Source organism: Pleurodeles waltl, chromosome 7 (genome assembly GCF_031143425.1).
Source record: "Pleurodeles waltl isolate 20211129_DDA chromosome 7, aPleWal1.hap1.20221129, whole genome shotgun sequence".
Lineage (NCBI taxonomy): Eukaryota > Metazoa > Chordata > Amphibia > Caudata > Salamandridae > Pleurodeles > Pleurodeles waltl.
In genome coordinates, this window is record NC_090446.1 from 1,125,226,971 (window position 1) to 1,125,242,590 (window position 15,620).

Here is a 15,620-nt window from a genome sequence, read left to right on the forward strand (position 1 = left end):
CTGATATTCTTTACTGTTTGTCTATGTACATGTGTGTAGCTCACACGATCTGAATGTGATCCACACATATTCCAGAATAGCTTTATTCTTTCCGTGATGAAGAAAGGGCAAAGGACATGGCTCTTGGGTTTGCTGCACTATATAAGGACACAAAATATATCAACAAAGTCAATTCAATTCAACTCATTTCACCTTTATTCGATTTTTTGATTAACAAAATTAAAAGAATATACAACACAATCACTTCAAACACATCATAAAACTATTTAACATACACTGTTAAAATATTAACTCCCCCAAAATTCCATTAAAAAGCTATCAATTAACATAAACGGCAAATAAAAACGAACACAAAAATCACATTAAACACAACCGGCATAAGTGATCAGAAGGATTTCAAATTATATTACTGACAATCGGGGAAAAGGGATAATACAATATCAATAATTCGAGGCCAGAGTCCACAGAGATGCATTTAATTTCACTGGGCAAAATCTGCCATAAAACAATATTAAAAACAATGGCTTTTAAAGGTCACATAGAGTTCAAACTGCACAAACCGCATACTAAAAGCGGGCGAAAGGCCCATAAATTAACTCTCCATTCTACATCTAGCTGCCACTTTAAGAAAGGAACAAACTCTAAAACAAATTTCGGGGCTAGCTAAGAGCTGGAGATAAAAAAACGCGACTCAACACGTCTCATTGTGCTTTAAAACTGGTAAAGGTAAAATAAGAAAAAACTTATATAAAATTTAACAAAGAACATAAAACGCAGCAAGGTTTGAACTGACAACCCGTCACAAGGGCAGTCCTATACACTAACACCTAGATGGTTTGGGACTTCTGGAAAACTCAGAAGTCGCCACTAATGGTTCCCTTTCCTGTGGTCTGAGGAAGGTTAAAAAGAGCAGTGGCCCAACTACTTAGTTAAAACGCACAGAGGTGACCTGCGGCTGCCAAGAGCCCAACAAATCAAAAACAACACTAAAATAGCATAAATTGCTTACACTATGCAGGGATTGACTGCTAATTTGTAAAGAGGGAGCCCCCTTCTTACCCGGCCCACACGCCATAATGTGCAAATTCCCAAAATTGGTCATCAAGTCTAAGCTACTCATGAAAGTTACAAATGATTTTACCAGAATACGCAAAGCTCTCTGGGCTGAGCCCAAGAGAACTGCATCATCTGTGTTAAGTAACGTAGGAACAAACAGATTCACTATTCTAGGAACATCAGTAGTAGCATTTGCCAAATGCAAACTCAAATTGTTTATATAAATCATGAGCAATAAAGGAGACAAAATGCAACCTTTGTCGTACCCCTCTGGAGAAGGAGAAGGTATCTGAAATTTCACCTATGGAGCAATACCTCACTTTGGCAGTTACATTCTCATAGAGAATATACAAAAAGCTCAAAAATGCAATCTCAAGCCCCAAATTCAGCAACATCAGCCATAACTTGGTTCTTTGGACATAATCAAATGCTGTGGATAAGTCCATTAAGGCCAGGTATAGTGGGCAGTGCCTAGCGATAGTATACTATCCAAAAATCAGGTGCAGTTTCAGGCAATGTTCCACTGGACCTACACCCCAGACGGAAACCATATTGATAGGGGCACAAGATATCATTTTGATCTGCCCAGATTCTTAAGCAGTTAAAAATTACCCCTAACAGTACTGTCTAAAAGGGAGATTGGGCAATACCATTTTGCCAATTTTCTATTCCTCTTTAAAAAAAAATAGGAGCAGTGATGGAAACCTTCCAGGGGCATGGTATCTTATTACACAGAGTTATTAAAACAATTGGTGATCATAGGACCCCATAGAATACTATTGCATTTAATGAGCTCATGGGTACCCCATCAAGCCCCGGGGCTTTACCACTGGGACTATGCATTATAGCATCTGCCACTGCCTGTTGAGTGATAGACAAAGAAGGGGAATTGCTCAGTTTATCCCACATAAGTTCCTTCAAGCTTTTTTCTTCTGCTATACAATAAATGGTGCTAAAATCCACTCAGGACCAGATATACTGGAAGACGATAGGAGATTTACCAGGGAATTCCTTTGCCTGATCCTAATAACCATATCCCAAAACCCTTTACTGTTGTTACTCCTAGCTGCGGATGCCAGGTGGTCCTAATCTCTTTTATACACATCCTCCTTCCTAAGTTTAAAGGTGCTTCTATAATGCTTCCAAGCCGCCATTCTGCAGCACACATAAAGGAAAAAGCCTCTCAGGATTGTTTGGTGCAGGAAGGTGCCTCTTCCTGCACAAAACAATCCCGCTTGCCAAACAGGCACTCTTGCACCATAGTGCAAGGGTGCCTGCTTCGGCGCTAGTGCAGGGGTAAAGGACAGAAATGTGCCATATTATATAAATACAGTTCATTCCTACCCTTTCCCTGTGACACAGGGCACCACAGCAAGGGGACTTGCGGCGCTGCCCCGCGCCACAAAGCCCATTAATATGAGACATAGGGGGTCATTCTGAGGGAGCCGCCATATGGCCGCTCCGCGGTCGAAAGACCGCGGAGGCCATTCTGGCTTTCCCGCTGGGCTGGCGGGCGACCGCCAGAAGGCCGCCCGCCAGCCCAGCGGGAAACCCCTCCCCACGAGGAAGCCGGCTCCGAATGGAGCCGGCGGAGTGGAGGACGTGCGACGGGTGCAGTGGCACCCGTCACGAATTCCAGTGTCTGCAAAGCAGACACTGGAATTCAAAGTGGGGCCCTCTTACGGGGGCCCCTGCATTGCCCATGCCATTGGCATGGGCACTGCAGGGGCCCCCAGGGGCCCCACGACATCCCTCACCGCCATCCTGTTCCTGGTGGTCAGAACCGCCAGGAACAGAATGGCGGTGAGGGGGTCGGAATCCCCCATGGCGGCGCAGCAAGCTGCACCGCCATGGGGGATTCCCAGGGCAGCGGAAAACCGGCGGGAGACCGCCGGTTTTCCTGGTCTGACCGCGGCCAAACCGCCGCGGTCAGAATGCCCTGCGGGGCACCGCCAGCCTGTTGGCGGTGCTCCGCATCCTCGGCCCCGGCGGTCCTTGACCGCCGGGGTCGGAATGACCCCCATAGTATCTAAGACCAAAACTTTCACATTGAGATTAAGCTGGACCGAATTAGAGGGAACACCCTTAGCTCTGCCATGTTCTGAAGGTATTGCAGGACAGGAATAACAAGCAAAACCAGCGCACGAGATATGAGTAGTGACCCAGGTTTTGTGTAAAGCTAAAACATAATATTTAGCAATAAAATCAAGCCATGCCGGGTTTATAATCTTGTCCTTGAGTGCAACAATATTTCAATTTAGCAAAGAAAAAGGGTGGATAGGACACTCAACCTCTGAACAGAAACCCTTCAAAAGACCTTCATTCTTCTTGAAGTTGTCACTAGGAGGAGATTCTCTTATAGAAGGTGAAGAACCTTTTAAACACTGCAGGAGGCTGGCCTGGCTTATAGTGGGGACCTGATAGTACTCACACCTTGTGCCATGTCCAGTTATCCCTTATTAGTAGATTAGTAGTGTTCTAGCAGCTTAGGCTGATAGGGGGTGCTGAGGGGTAGCTATAGCAGAGCAGCGTAATAGGAGACATGCAAAGCTCCTACTACACCACTTATATAGTACTATATCATAAGAATCACAATACTCAGAGTTACTAAAAATAAAGGTACTTTATTTTAGTGACAATGTGCCAAAAATATCTCAGAGGATATACTCCCTTAGGAGGTAAGTAAAATACACAAAATATACAGACAAACCAAAATCAGGTAAGTAAACAGTTAGAAAAGTAGTGCAAACACTGTAGAATAAAATAGGATACACTAGGCCTAGGGGCAACACAAACCATATACTAAGGAAGTGGAATGAGAACCACTTAGGGACCCCAGGCCTAGTGTAGTGTGCAGAGGGTCGCTGGGAATGTAAGAAAACACTAAGGGTGTCCAAGATACCCCACCCCAAGACCCTGAAAAGTAGGAGTAAATTGCCCCTACTTCCCCAGAAACACAATAAAGTCGTGATAGGAGATTCTGCAAAGACCACAACTGACTGCAAAGCACTGAAGACGGATTCCTGGACCTGTAAAGGAAGGGGACCAAGTCCAAGAGTCACAAAAGTGTCCGGGGGGGGGGGGGCAGGAGCCCACTAAACCCCAGATGAAGGTACAAAATGGCTGCCTCCGGGTGGAAGGAGCTGAAGATTCTGCAACAATGGAAGATGCCATAATCTTCTTCTTTGCACAGAAGATGTCCCACGGAATGCTGGAGGATGCAGAGTTGTTTCCTTGCAGAAAGACTGCAAACAAGCCTTGCTAGCAGCAAAGGTCGCGGTTGAAGAAAAAGGGTGCTGCCCGGTCCCAGGAAGGACCAGGAGGTCGCCACTTGGAAGAGGAGACAGAGGGGGCCCTCAGCAACACAGAGATCCCATGCAGAAGAAGGCAGCACCTGCAGAAGTACTTGATCACGGGTTCAAGAAAACTGAGCACAGTGGTCGTCTCAACACTACAAAGGAGGGTCCCACAAAGCCGGTGGTCAACTCAGCAAGTTGAGCAATGCAGGATGGAGTGCTGGGGACCTGGGCTGTGCACGAAGGATTCCTTGCAAAAGTGCACAGGAGCCCTAGCAGCTGCAGTTCACGCAGTACACAGGATTGCTGTCTGGCGAGGGGAGGCAAGGACTTACCTCCGCCAAATTTGGGCAGATGGACCACTGGACTGTAGGGGTCACTTGGATCCAGCACCTGTGTTCCAGGGTCCATGCTCGTCACGATGAGAGGGGACCCAGAGGACTAGTGAAGCAGAAGTTTGGTTCCTGCGTTTGCAAGGGGAAGATTCCGTTTACCCACAGGAGATTTCTTATTGTCTTCCAGTGCAGGGTGAAGGCAGACAGCCCCTAGAGCATGCACCACCAGGAAGCAGTTGAGAAAGCCGTCAGGATTAGGTGCTACAATGTCGTTGGTAGTCTTCTTGCTACTTTGTTGCAGTTTTGCTGGCGTCCTGGAGCAGTCAGCGGTCGATCCGTGGCAGAAGTTGAAGAGGGAGATGCAGAGGAACTCTGTTGAGCTCTTGCGTTCGTTATCTTAGGAAAAACCCACAGGAGAGACCCCAAACAGCCCTCAGAGGAGGATTGGCTACCTAGTCAGGTAAGCACCTATCAGGAGGGGTCTCTGACATCACCTGCTGGCACTGGCCACTCAGGGGCCTCCATTGTGCCCTCACACCTCTGGATACAAGATGGCAGAGGTCTGGGACACACTGGAGGAGCTCTGGAAACCATCTACGGGGGGGTGATGGACACGGGCACTCCCCTTTCCTTTGTCCAGTTTCACGCCAGAGCAGAGGCTGGGAGATCCCTGAACCGGTGTAGACTGGTTTATGCAAGGAGGGCACCATCTGTGCCCTTCAAAGCATTTCCAGAGGCCAGGAGAGGCTACTCCTCTCAGGCCCTTAACACCTATTTTGAGGAAATCCTTTGTTCTGCCTTCCTGGGACTGGGCTGCCCAGACCCCAGGAGGGCAGAAGCCTGTCTGTGGGTTGGCAGCAGCAGTGGCTGCAGTGAAAACTTCAGAGAGCTGGTTTGGCAGTACAGGGGGTCCATGCTGGAGCCCCGGGGATGCATGGGATTGGCACCCCAATACCAGATTTGGCATGGGGGGTCAATTCCATGATCTTAGACATGTTACGTGGCCATATTCGGAGTTACCATTGTGAAGCTACACATAGGTATTGACCTACATGTAGTGCACATGTGTAAGGGTGTTCCCGCACTCAGAAAGTCCGGGGAAATTGCCCTGAACTATGTGGGGGTACCTTGGATAGTGCCAGGGTGCCCTCACACTTAGTAACGTTGCACCTAACCTTCACCAAGTGAGGGTTAGACATATCGGTGACTTATAAGTTACTTAAGTGCAGTGTAAAATGGCTGTGAAATAACGTCGACGTAATTTTACTCAGGCTGCAGTGGCAGTCCTGTGTAATATTGGTCTGAGCTCCCTATGGGTGGCAAAAGAAATGCTGCAGCCAATAGGGATCTCCTGGAACCCCAATACCCTGGGTACCTAGGTACCATATACTAGGGAAATATAAGGGTGTTCCAGTGTGCCAATAGAATAGGTGAAAATGGTCACTAGCCTGCAGTGACAATTTTAAAGGCAGAGAGAGCATAAGCACTGAGGTTCTGATTAGCAGAGCCTCAGTGACACAGTTAGGCACTACACAGGGAACACACATTCAGGCCACAACTATGAGCACTGAGGTCCTGGCTAGCAGGATTCCAGTGAGACAGGCAAAAACAAACTGACACACAAGTAAAAAAATGGGGGTAACATTCCAGGCAAGATGGTACTTTCCTACAAACACACAAACTCTAGACTGTAGCCCTTCACCAGTTTCATTCTCCTCAGTCTTATCAGTGAGGGGAATATGTTCAGAGGGCGTCATGAAGTCAATCTACATTGGATAAAACATGGAAATTATTTGCTACTGGTACACTAAATTCATCCACAATGCCAGAAGGAAGGGTGTTAACAGGACCAACCAACTGAGAAACAAGAGCCTCAGATAATATATTTGCATGACTATGATTGACATGAATCTTAAATGAATTGAAGTTTATAATAACACAGTCTCCCTGGATGTCAACCGGGCTGGACCCGAGCCATCCAGTCCTGGGAGTTGATCAAATATCATTTGCGAGTGAAAGTGGGAAGGCCCTATGTCGAACAAGCCAGTTCAAAACTTTATTGTAAAGCTCCACGTGCAACTCCCCGTAGAAGGAAGTCCAGTAAGAATTATCATATAAGGGCAAGCAGCAGAAGGAAGATTAATGTCTTACCGAATGGGGTTGAGAACAGGCCCACTGGAGACATCCCCATCCAAATGAGTATTGACTAGGGGGTTAACTCTCCTTGACTTAAGCATAGCCTCGCAAAGAGGAAGTGAATGGGTCCCACCAAAGTAACTCGGTACTGGTGCCTGAGGGACAGGGTTGAAACGACTCCTACTATGTGGTGACCTTGTGGGTGCCTCAGAAGAATTAGAGTTGAGAGAATTAGGCTGACCATCCTCGACGGGATTAAGTAACTTTGGACACCAAATTCATAACAGTAGGGAATGGGGACTGATCCCATAGTAGAGCTGCAAGCTGAGACTCAATAGCATTTACTCAATTAAGGAGGGGAGAAAGCTCAGCCTGAAGAAGCACCCTGAATTTAGTAAAACAGTCCTCCATTAATCGCTCACTGCTAAAAGATCTTGATGTTGGGACACTCTCCATCCCCGTAATGAATGTAGAAGGAGGGTGAACCTGTACCTGGGGCCAAGAATGACATGTCTGACTAGTAGCTTCTATGTATTTATTGCGAGTGTTCCGCTTAGGGCTCTTAATGTTGGCTGCTGGCTGGGAATCATCAGGGCCAATTATGGCTACATTGGCTGTGTGCATGGCACCTACAACAGAGGAGTTAATGGAAGAGGATAACGTTTGACTAGAAAGCAAAGAGTCCACTGAAGCAGCTATGGCAGAGCCCGCGCTTAAAGAGTCTTCTTTCTGTTAAAGCAGTGTCTGTACTGATAGGTCCTGTGGCCCTTTCCAGCATTCAATCAATAAAAGTACCTTTCACAAGGGGAGTGGAAGCTGAAAGGGCTCCTGTGGCTTTCCTTTTGCCCATTTGGAAGGTAGATTAGTGAACTTTTCTGTCAGAATCAAAATGTGCCGATCTCACAAAGTGTGGCTAATACACAAACACAGACAATAAAAGCCAAAAGGTACCTTCAGGAGAAGCCAAGAGGGGTGGCCCAGCCCAGCCTCTTCGGGGTTTTGACAGGAGCAGATGGACCTGCTCTTGGCCCAGTCTTTACCAGGGCATGTGTCCTGGTGTGTCCTCCGTCTGCCAATCAAGAGCACGCTGAAAAGTGCTTCTAGGATCTCTGAGTGAACCTCCTCCTGGGCTCCATTGGATTCTAGGGTTGTGGTCCCCACCAGCTGCAGCACACAAAGGCCCTCATTACGACCCCGGCGGTGGGCGGAACACTGGCGGTAACACCGCCAACAGGCTGGCGGTGTTCCGCAAGCGTATTATGACCATGGCGCATTCTCCATGGTCATACCGCCGGTCCCTCCAATATACCGCCAGGCTTCCACCAGACGGTCATAATCCCCAACCGCCAGCCTGTCCATGGCAGTCAACACCGCCATAGAAAGGCTGGCAGTAAGGGGGACTCGGGGTGCCCCTAGGGGGAACTGCACTGCCCATGCACTTGGCATGGGGAGTGCAGGGGCCCCCAGGCAAAGCCCCATTGCGCATTTCATTGCCCGAATTACGGGCAGTGAAATGCGCGACGGGTGCTGCTGCATTCGCTGCACATCAACATTGCCGCTGGCTCGATTACGAGCTGGCGGCAATGTTGATGTGACTTTTCCGCTGGGCCAGTGGAAATGTCATAATAGGGGACCAAGCGTACCGCCAGCACTGGCGGTATGTTGGCTACCGCGGCTTCGGCGGTCTTTTTCCAAGACCACCGAAGTCGTAATGAGGGCCAAAGTGTTCTATGTCCGAGGGTCAGGATCGCCCTGAAAAGTGCTTCCATGATCCCTGAGCTCATCTTCCTGGGCTCCGATGGTTTCTGGGGGTTGTGGTCTGTACCAGTTGTAGCATACAAAGAGCCCCGCGGGTCAAGAGCATGCTGAAAAGCCCTTCGAGGATCTCTGAGCCTCTGCTCCTAGGCTCCAATGGATTCTGGGGTTGGGGTCATATATACTGAATTACATGGCCATTGCCCCGCAGCGGGGAGATCCGATCCATGTGTGACTACAGGTATATTCCTTTGGTATTTTATATTTGTGTGTTTAACTTCCTTTTGTGAATCGCACTAACATTCACAGATCTGGCTGCTCACTCTACTTCAATAACCTGTCACACAACAAGGACAGCACTGTAATGATGCCAACTGGTGATAAGGAACTCTACTGAATGTGCATTTGGACTATCAAAGGCTACAGTCAAATATTTAAAAAGCAGATGTTGCGCCATGCAAGACATGTGAGAAAGTGCACGTGATGATCATCTTGTGTGCAGTGTTTAACAATAATAGTTCCATGAAATGGTGCAAACCAATCCCAGTACGGAAGCAAACACACTTGAGATCCAACTGGAAGATCATGGCAGTGCTCTGATGATAAGAGAAAATGTCATTCAGATTATTTTCAATAAATACAAACAAATAACATCTTACTCATCCTGCTCGATAGTGCAACACAAACTATGCAATGTATCCCAGTCATCCTATTTCTCCAGGACTCCAGTAGTCACCATGAACTACATCCCAATACAGGAATATGTAATACATTAATATGAAAAACATGCCTCTTCCTCTCCCCAACACATTAATAAAATAGCCAAATCATCCTGCATCCTCCCTAACTCCAAAACGCACTTTGATACATATGCCAGTCATGTATTCTGTCTAAATAGGGTGCGGCTCATCAAACATATCGTAACCATCTTTCCAGACCCCAGCATATTCCTTGAAACATATGCCTATCATCTTACCTCTTCCATGGCACCAATACACTTCAAGAAATATATCCCAATCATCCTATCCCGTCCTGACACTCAAAGCACCTCATGAAACATTCCAATATGCCACTCTCTCTCTATCCCTAACACACTGCAACAAACATCCCAATTGTCCCACCCTGTAAAACATTACTTCCTAAATGCAAAACAACCGATAAAACATATCCCTTGCATTTTAGCTCTTCCATAAACTCAATGCACCTCTTCAAACATATCTCAGTCATCTTGCCCTCTCCTTTACTCCCAACATACAATCTGAGAGAAGATAGCCATTTCATATTTTTTTCTTCCCATCATGAGACTGGGGTAATACCCAGTGCTTTAAATGGGCCGGTACTGTCCGGTACTGAGTACCGGCACTTTTTTATTTTGAGAGGGTGAGTACCGGCACATCTCAGGAAAAACGTAATACTTTTAATTGGAGAGTACCGGCACTTCTCGGAAACAAGCAGGTACTCTGGCACAGAGTACCGGCACTTTATTTTTTCCATTTCAAGCACTGGTAATACCGCAGCCAGGCAACAGACAGAGGCAGAGTGTGGTGCTTGGACTTGTGTCCAAGGCATGTTGAAGGCATAGCAGAGGTAAAAAGATCATCCTTTGCATGGTGCAGTCCCATTTAGAACTATGTCTGCTCCTACCTCTCCAGTAAATGTTTGGTGGCACCTAGAAAGGCCCCAGTTTTTGTCCACCTATTCAGGCTGGCACCAAGCCCAGGGGGAGGAATGCTACCCCCAGATCCAGTCTTGAGTGACCACAGATGAGGGGACTGCTCATTACCATGGCCACAAGTTTTGCACAAGGGGAGAAGGCTTTCTCCATCTTGGATTTTGAAAGTGAGCGGCACTGTGGGATTGTTTGTAGTAGGGCAAGCAAGAACTGCTGAAAACGTTGGTATGATTGCCCCCAGGAACTTTTACCTCACTGTTTAGGGAGTGCTCAGGATTCACCTTCACCAACTAACTGATGCTTGGCATTAATGTGGCACCCCAAGGTACATCCTCAGAACACTTTCTGGACCTGCAGAACAAAAGAGGACTGGACCTGATGCCTATGACCTCAGATGAGCTCTACTCTCCCTTGTACCCAGGGCAAAGAAGTGGATTCCAGCGGTCAGTTGGATGAACTCCTGCATGGCTACAGGGACACAACAAGTTGCAAACAGGCCTTTTTCTTAAAGTGCCCACATGACTAGTGGCAAATGGACTTGGACTAGACTTTGCTTTTGCATTTTCCTGATACATTGGGGGCCTCTTTATAAGTTTAATGGGCGGCAGAGGCCGCCTGCCAAACTCGTTAGGTCAGAAGACCGCCCGTTCAGTCTTCTGCCCGCTGGCCCTATTATGAGTTTTCCGCGGGGCCAGCGGAAAATGTAGTGAATCCTAGTTTGTTTTAATGGGATAACAGGAGTTAGCATAGCCTTTGGCTTGCAGACTCGTGCCCCCGTCACCTAGTGACTTTTAACCTACTTAGCTTGCTCAGTAGGTGTTCACACTTAGGGACTTTCCCTCTCCATGCTTTCGAGGTAATTGTTTATATTAATTGCCGCCCAAGCATGCCTTTTATCTATTGTTTGGGAACACACCTACGTCAGGGGTCCAAGTAGAGCTGTATAAATACATCACACTTCAGACAGCTAATCAGGGGGATTCCGACCAGAGGGCATCGCCACCATCGCTGAGATCGATGCTGCATGTCGTCTTGACGCTGACTCAGTTTTCGTGTCCCTGCGGAGTCTGAGGTAGAGACCTCATTCCAAGGTAACAAGGGTTGGGGGCTCCTCTCATGGACATGGCATTGGCAGATTAGGTTTAACATACCCAGCTCTCCTTTAGGTAGGAGGTTAGGCCTATCATGATAGGGTATTGGGACATATTACACACTCCCTGAGATGTCATACTCTCGAGTCCATGCGTAAAGGCTGCCACAAATCACCTTTTACTATTTGGGTTTTTGGTGAGGTACTGCTAGTGAGCCGGAAGGGTTGGGACGACAGCTGCGACTTGTTGTAGGATAGGCACAGTCACCTACAAACATAAATACTGTCATCCTTAAACCAGCAGTCTTGCCTAGAGCATGAGTCCAAACTACGACAGAAACTACCCACAACATTGACGCCGACAGCACCCATTACGCTTTTCACTACCTGTAATTCCCCGCCACCCCATCTCCGCCAGCCTTTGCATGGCGGTGGAACCGCCATGCAAAAGCTGGCAGACACGTGAGTCCCAATCCCCAGGGCAGCTCTGCTTGCAGCACTGCCCTGGTGGATTAAGACCGCCACCACCAGGCCATTGGCTGGCAAAAAAGTGGCAGTGCCAGTGGTCGGACTGTGGCGCTTTTGCCATGGTCATAATGTGGCTGTCAAACCATAAGTCTGACAGTCCTAGGACCGCCAGACTGGTAATGAGGGCCTGAGTCTCGAAGTGCTATTCATTGAGGTCCTGGGAGTTTTAGAAGTGTAGTCCTGTGGTTGTGTGGGCACCAGAAAAAGTTTTACAACTTTTGACAACATTCGCTCCAGTGCTTCAGGGGGGCCTGCTATGAAAAGTATTACACCAGCAGTTCCACAGCGTCAGATTGAATTTCAGAGTAGCCCCAATGAAGGCTCTAAGCACCTCTAAAAAAACAACTAGGTCCCATTCTATGTTGGGACTTAGAATATTTTCAGCAAGAAATCTGTCAAGCTTCACAGTACCAGAGGGTCCAACCTACTCCAAGTATCCGGCCTTCGGTTACCCGGTGGCAGCTACAGTTTAAGGACGGCCCACTCAGGGAGCATTTTTCTTTTCAAAGAGTGAAAAAATTCCTTTCTGCGTTAAGACTTTGAAGAAATGTCAACATTTTTATTCAGAAAAGTCAATAAATCAGTTTTTGCATTGCAACATTTTCAAACCTTTTGACTTCCAGATTTTCACTGGAACCAATCCACTTGGAGGCTCCTCTGCTATTGGCCTCGAATCGCTCCTAAGTCCCAGTCTACGACCACCATTGGCCCTATGTGCTTTTGGTGCTACTTTCACTTAAATCTTCAAACATCCATATTTCTGGTTACCCTTATTGGATTTTTGTTGTTTTGGTGTAATTTTGCCTTACTGATTTGTGTCTTTGATTTTTTTTGCAGTTTTGATACTTGTTAATGTTTTAGTCATTTTCTTTAGGTTAAGCCTGTCTGCTCTATGCCATAGCTACCAGGGGTTGAGCTCAGGTTTAAATTATTGAAACCGTTGACTGGACCCAACAGGTTTGTGATTTTGAGTCAGATTTAGATGTTGGCAGTCAGGCCGCTGATCCCCCAGGGGGAGGGAGTAAATTACTCCGTTGTCCTGGTGGAAGTCCCAACTGCCAGATTTATAAATGACTGCCAAACCAGGTGGTCATTTATAAAGCACTGGCCTAAACCACTGTCACTGCAGTCCCTGTTAATGCATTTTGCTGTTTGGTGCAAGGCTCTGTAAACATGACAGAGCCTTGCACCAGTTTTCTTTTTCTATTTTTCAAATTAAAATCCCAGAACTGGATTTTCTTTTGTTTGTTTTTTTAATAAAAAAAGATGATGCTCCCTCACTCTGCGAGTCATCTCCTATAGCGAGGGGGGCATTTTTTTGTTTTTTACTGTCCTTCACCTCCAGGTGAGGGACAGTATAGAAATCACTATATGTAAGCCATTGCTGATTGGGTGGAAGGACATATAGCCAATACAGGGCGTCGGATAAGTTTGACTACAGCGGTGACGGAGTAATTACTGTTGTAGCACACTTAAGGTCCATTCGCATCTATATCAGGGAGGTGGACCACTATGTTGGCGTAGAGGGAACTCTGTTGCTGATGCAAGAGACTGACCTCTCTGCCAACATACAAATTATGAACTTTATTACTTGTGATGGACTAAAATATGCTCAAATTAATAATGTACTTTCTTACTAATGTCAATATCACTGGTAAGGTTTCTGTGTTTCAGAAAGGTACCTAGGTTCGATGGACTTGGGGCCTGATTTAGAGTTTGGCGGATGAAATACTCTGTCGAAAACTGTATTACAAGTGTATTATATGCGATGACACTTATAATACAGTCAATTAGATTTCAGTGACATAGTATCCATCTACTAAACTTTAAATCAGTCCAGTAGTTGTAACAGTTAGATACTTGGTAATGGTAAAAGGAGGTGCTTCCCTGCCTTGAGTGGACTTCGTAGATGCATGTGGGGCTCCCACCCCAAGATGCAGAGCGATTAGGGATGGAAAGGGCTGCATGGTTTTATCCTGGTGACATATATTCACCTTAATCTGGATGCCAAAAGGAAAATCTGTATGCGAAGGTCTATATTCAGAATGTTTAGGAGGAGAGGTTTAAGGGGAGCACAGATGGCAGACAAGTGTTATTAAAAAGTATTTTTTATTGACAGTTGATGTCCACAAAGGAATTAAATGTGCGTGCCCTTTGAAGCAAGTGGTCCAAGTGAGCGGTGCTTTCATGTAGGTGCGCATTTGTTATGTCTCCTAAAAAGATACTGCTAGAGCCTGAAATTTAGAGGTGCCCCTCATGTCACAAAAGTCACCAGAATGTGACAGTTACGCCTATGATGTTAAAAGTTTAAAACATAGAAAATGACATTGACACTTTTATGAATGTGCTTTTCGTTTTAATACACAGTTCGATTTAAGTGGCATTTGAATTAAATTAAATATTAGCAGGATTAAAGTTATATCGAAATGTAATGTGGACTCTAGACTAATAGAATACATTGAAACGATATTGAATTTTTAATGACTATGAATTCAAATACATGTGCAAAAACAGAAGAAATGTAGTACTCCACCACATCTATTGAAATGTTTTAACTGAATTTGTGCGTGTTTAAACTGAATATGATATGCATATTATTGGAACATTAATTAGATCCTGGTTGTCCAAGTTTTCCTTTTTCCAAATTATTTTTATCCTTTTTCTCTTTTGTTTGCATGTGTTCAGCCCCACACATATCAGTCCTTATTTCAGTCATGGTAGGGTAATCCCTTTGCTGTTTGAAAATTGTTAATGCTTATTGAATTTGATTCATGTTTGCCCTGTCAGAGCAACCCTTATTAGCTTTACCACAATTCATTCCGTTAGTGTTTTGTATTCGGGTTAGTAAATGTTTAGTTTTGTTAATGTCAGTTGGGCTAAATTTCTTTCACTGTCTTGGGCAACCTCTGGTGATATTGTATGTTAATAATTTTGTATTGAGAATAATCTATATGACAACCCTGAGTATGTAAAAAATCTCCTTCACTTTATTCTTGACTGGAGTTTTTTTCCTTTTGTGGCCAAATGGGCCAGACTATTTGATTGACTGCATTGAACTTGAAATGTGTTTTTATGGTTTTACCACATCCCGTTGCTGGGTGGAAAGGTCCGTTCCCCTCCATGAGCAATGAGTCCTGGGAAGGATGAAAATGCAACAATACTAATTTGTGTGACCGTCCTCGATCCTAGCTCTGGAGATACACTTTGTTAATTCATTTTAGGTCAGGAAAGATGATGGTCAGAGTATGGTAGGATGCTGCTGTGATGCTGTGATGCTTTGCTATTATATCACAATCTTGTCTAAGTGAACTGCATTGCAAGAAGTTCAGGGATATTGCTAAGTAATAGAGAAAAAGATCGCGATCATTTGCCAATGGCCACTAACATTAAGTCGTTGCTGCCCTCCAGTGGCTTCCTGTAGGAGGAACTACTTTCGCTTTCTTCAAGTCACTATGATATAGATGTGGGCAAGCCAACAGATTTAAAGGGAGAGCCGAACCAGTGCTGAACCAAGGGTCTACCCACTCAGAACGTAAAGCCCATGCACAAGCCGAGCCTTGAAAATGGTTGCTATGTAAATCACACAACAAACACCACGTAAAATGTTATAAACCTGCATCAAAGTTAAAAAAAAAAAGTGTATTTCTTTTACAAGTGAAAATTTGACATTAATAAATGACATTATAGCAATGCACCCAGAAGTACTTATTAAAAATGATAGTTTTTAAACATGAACCGTTCGTGCACTAAGA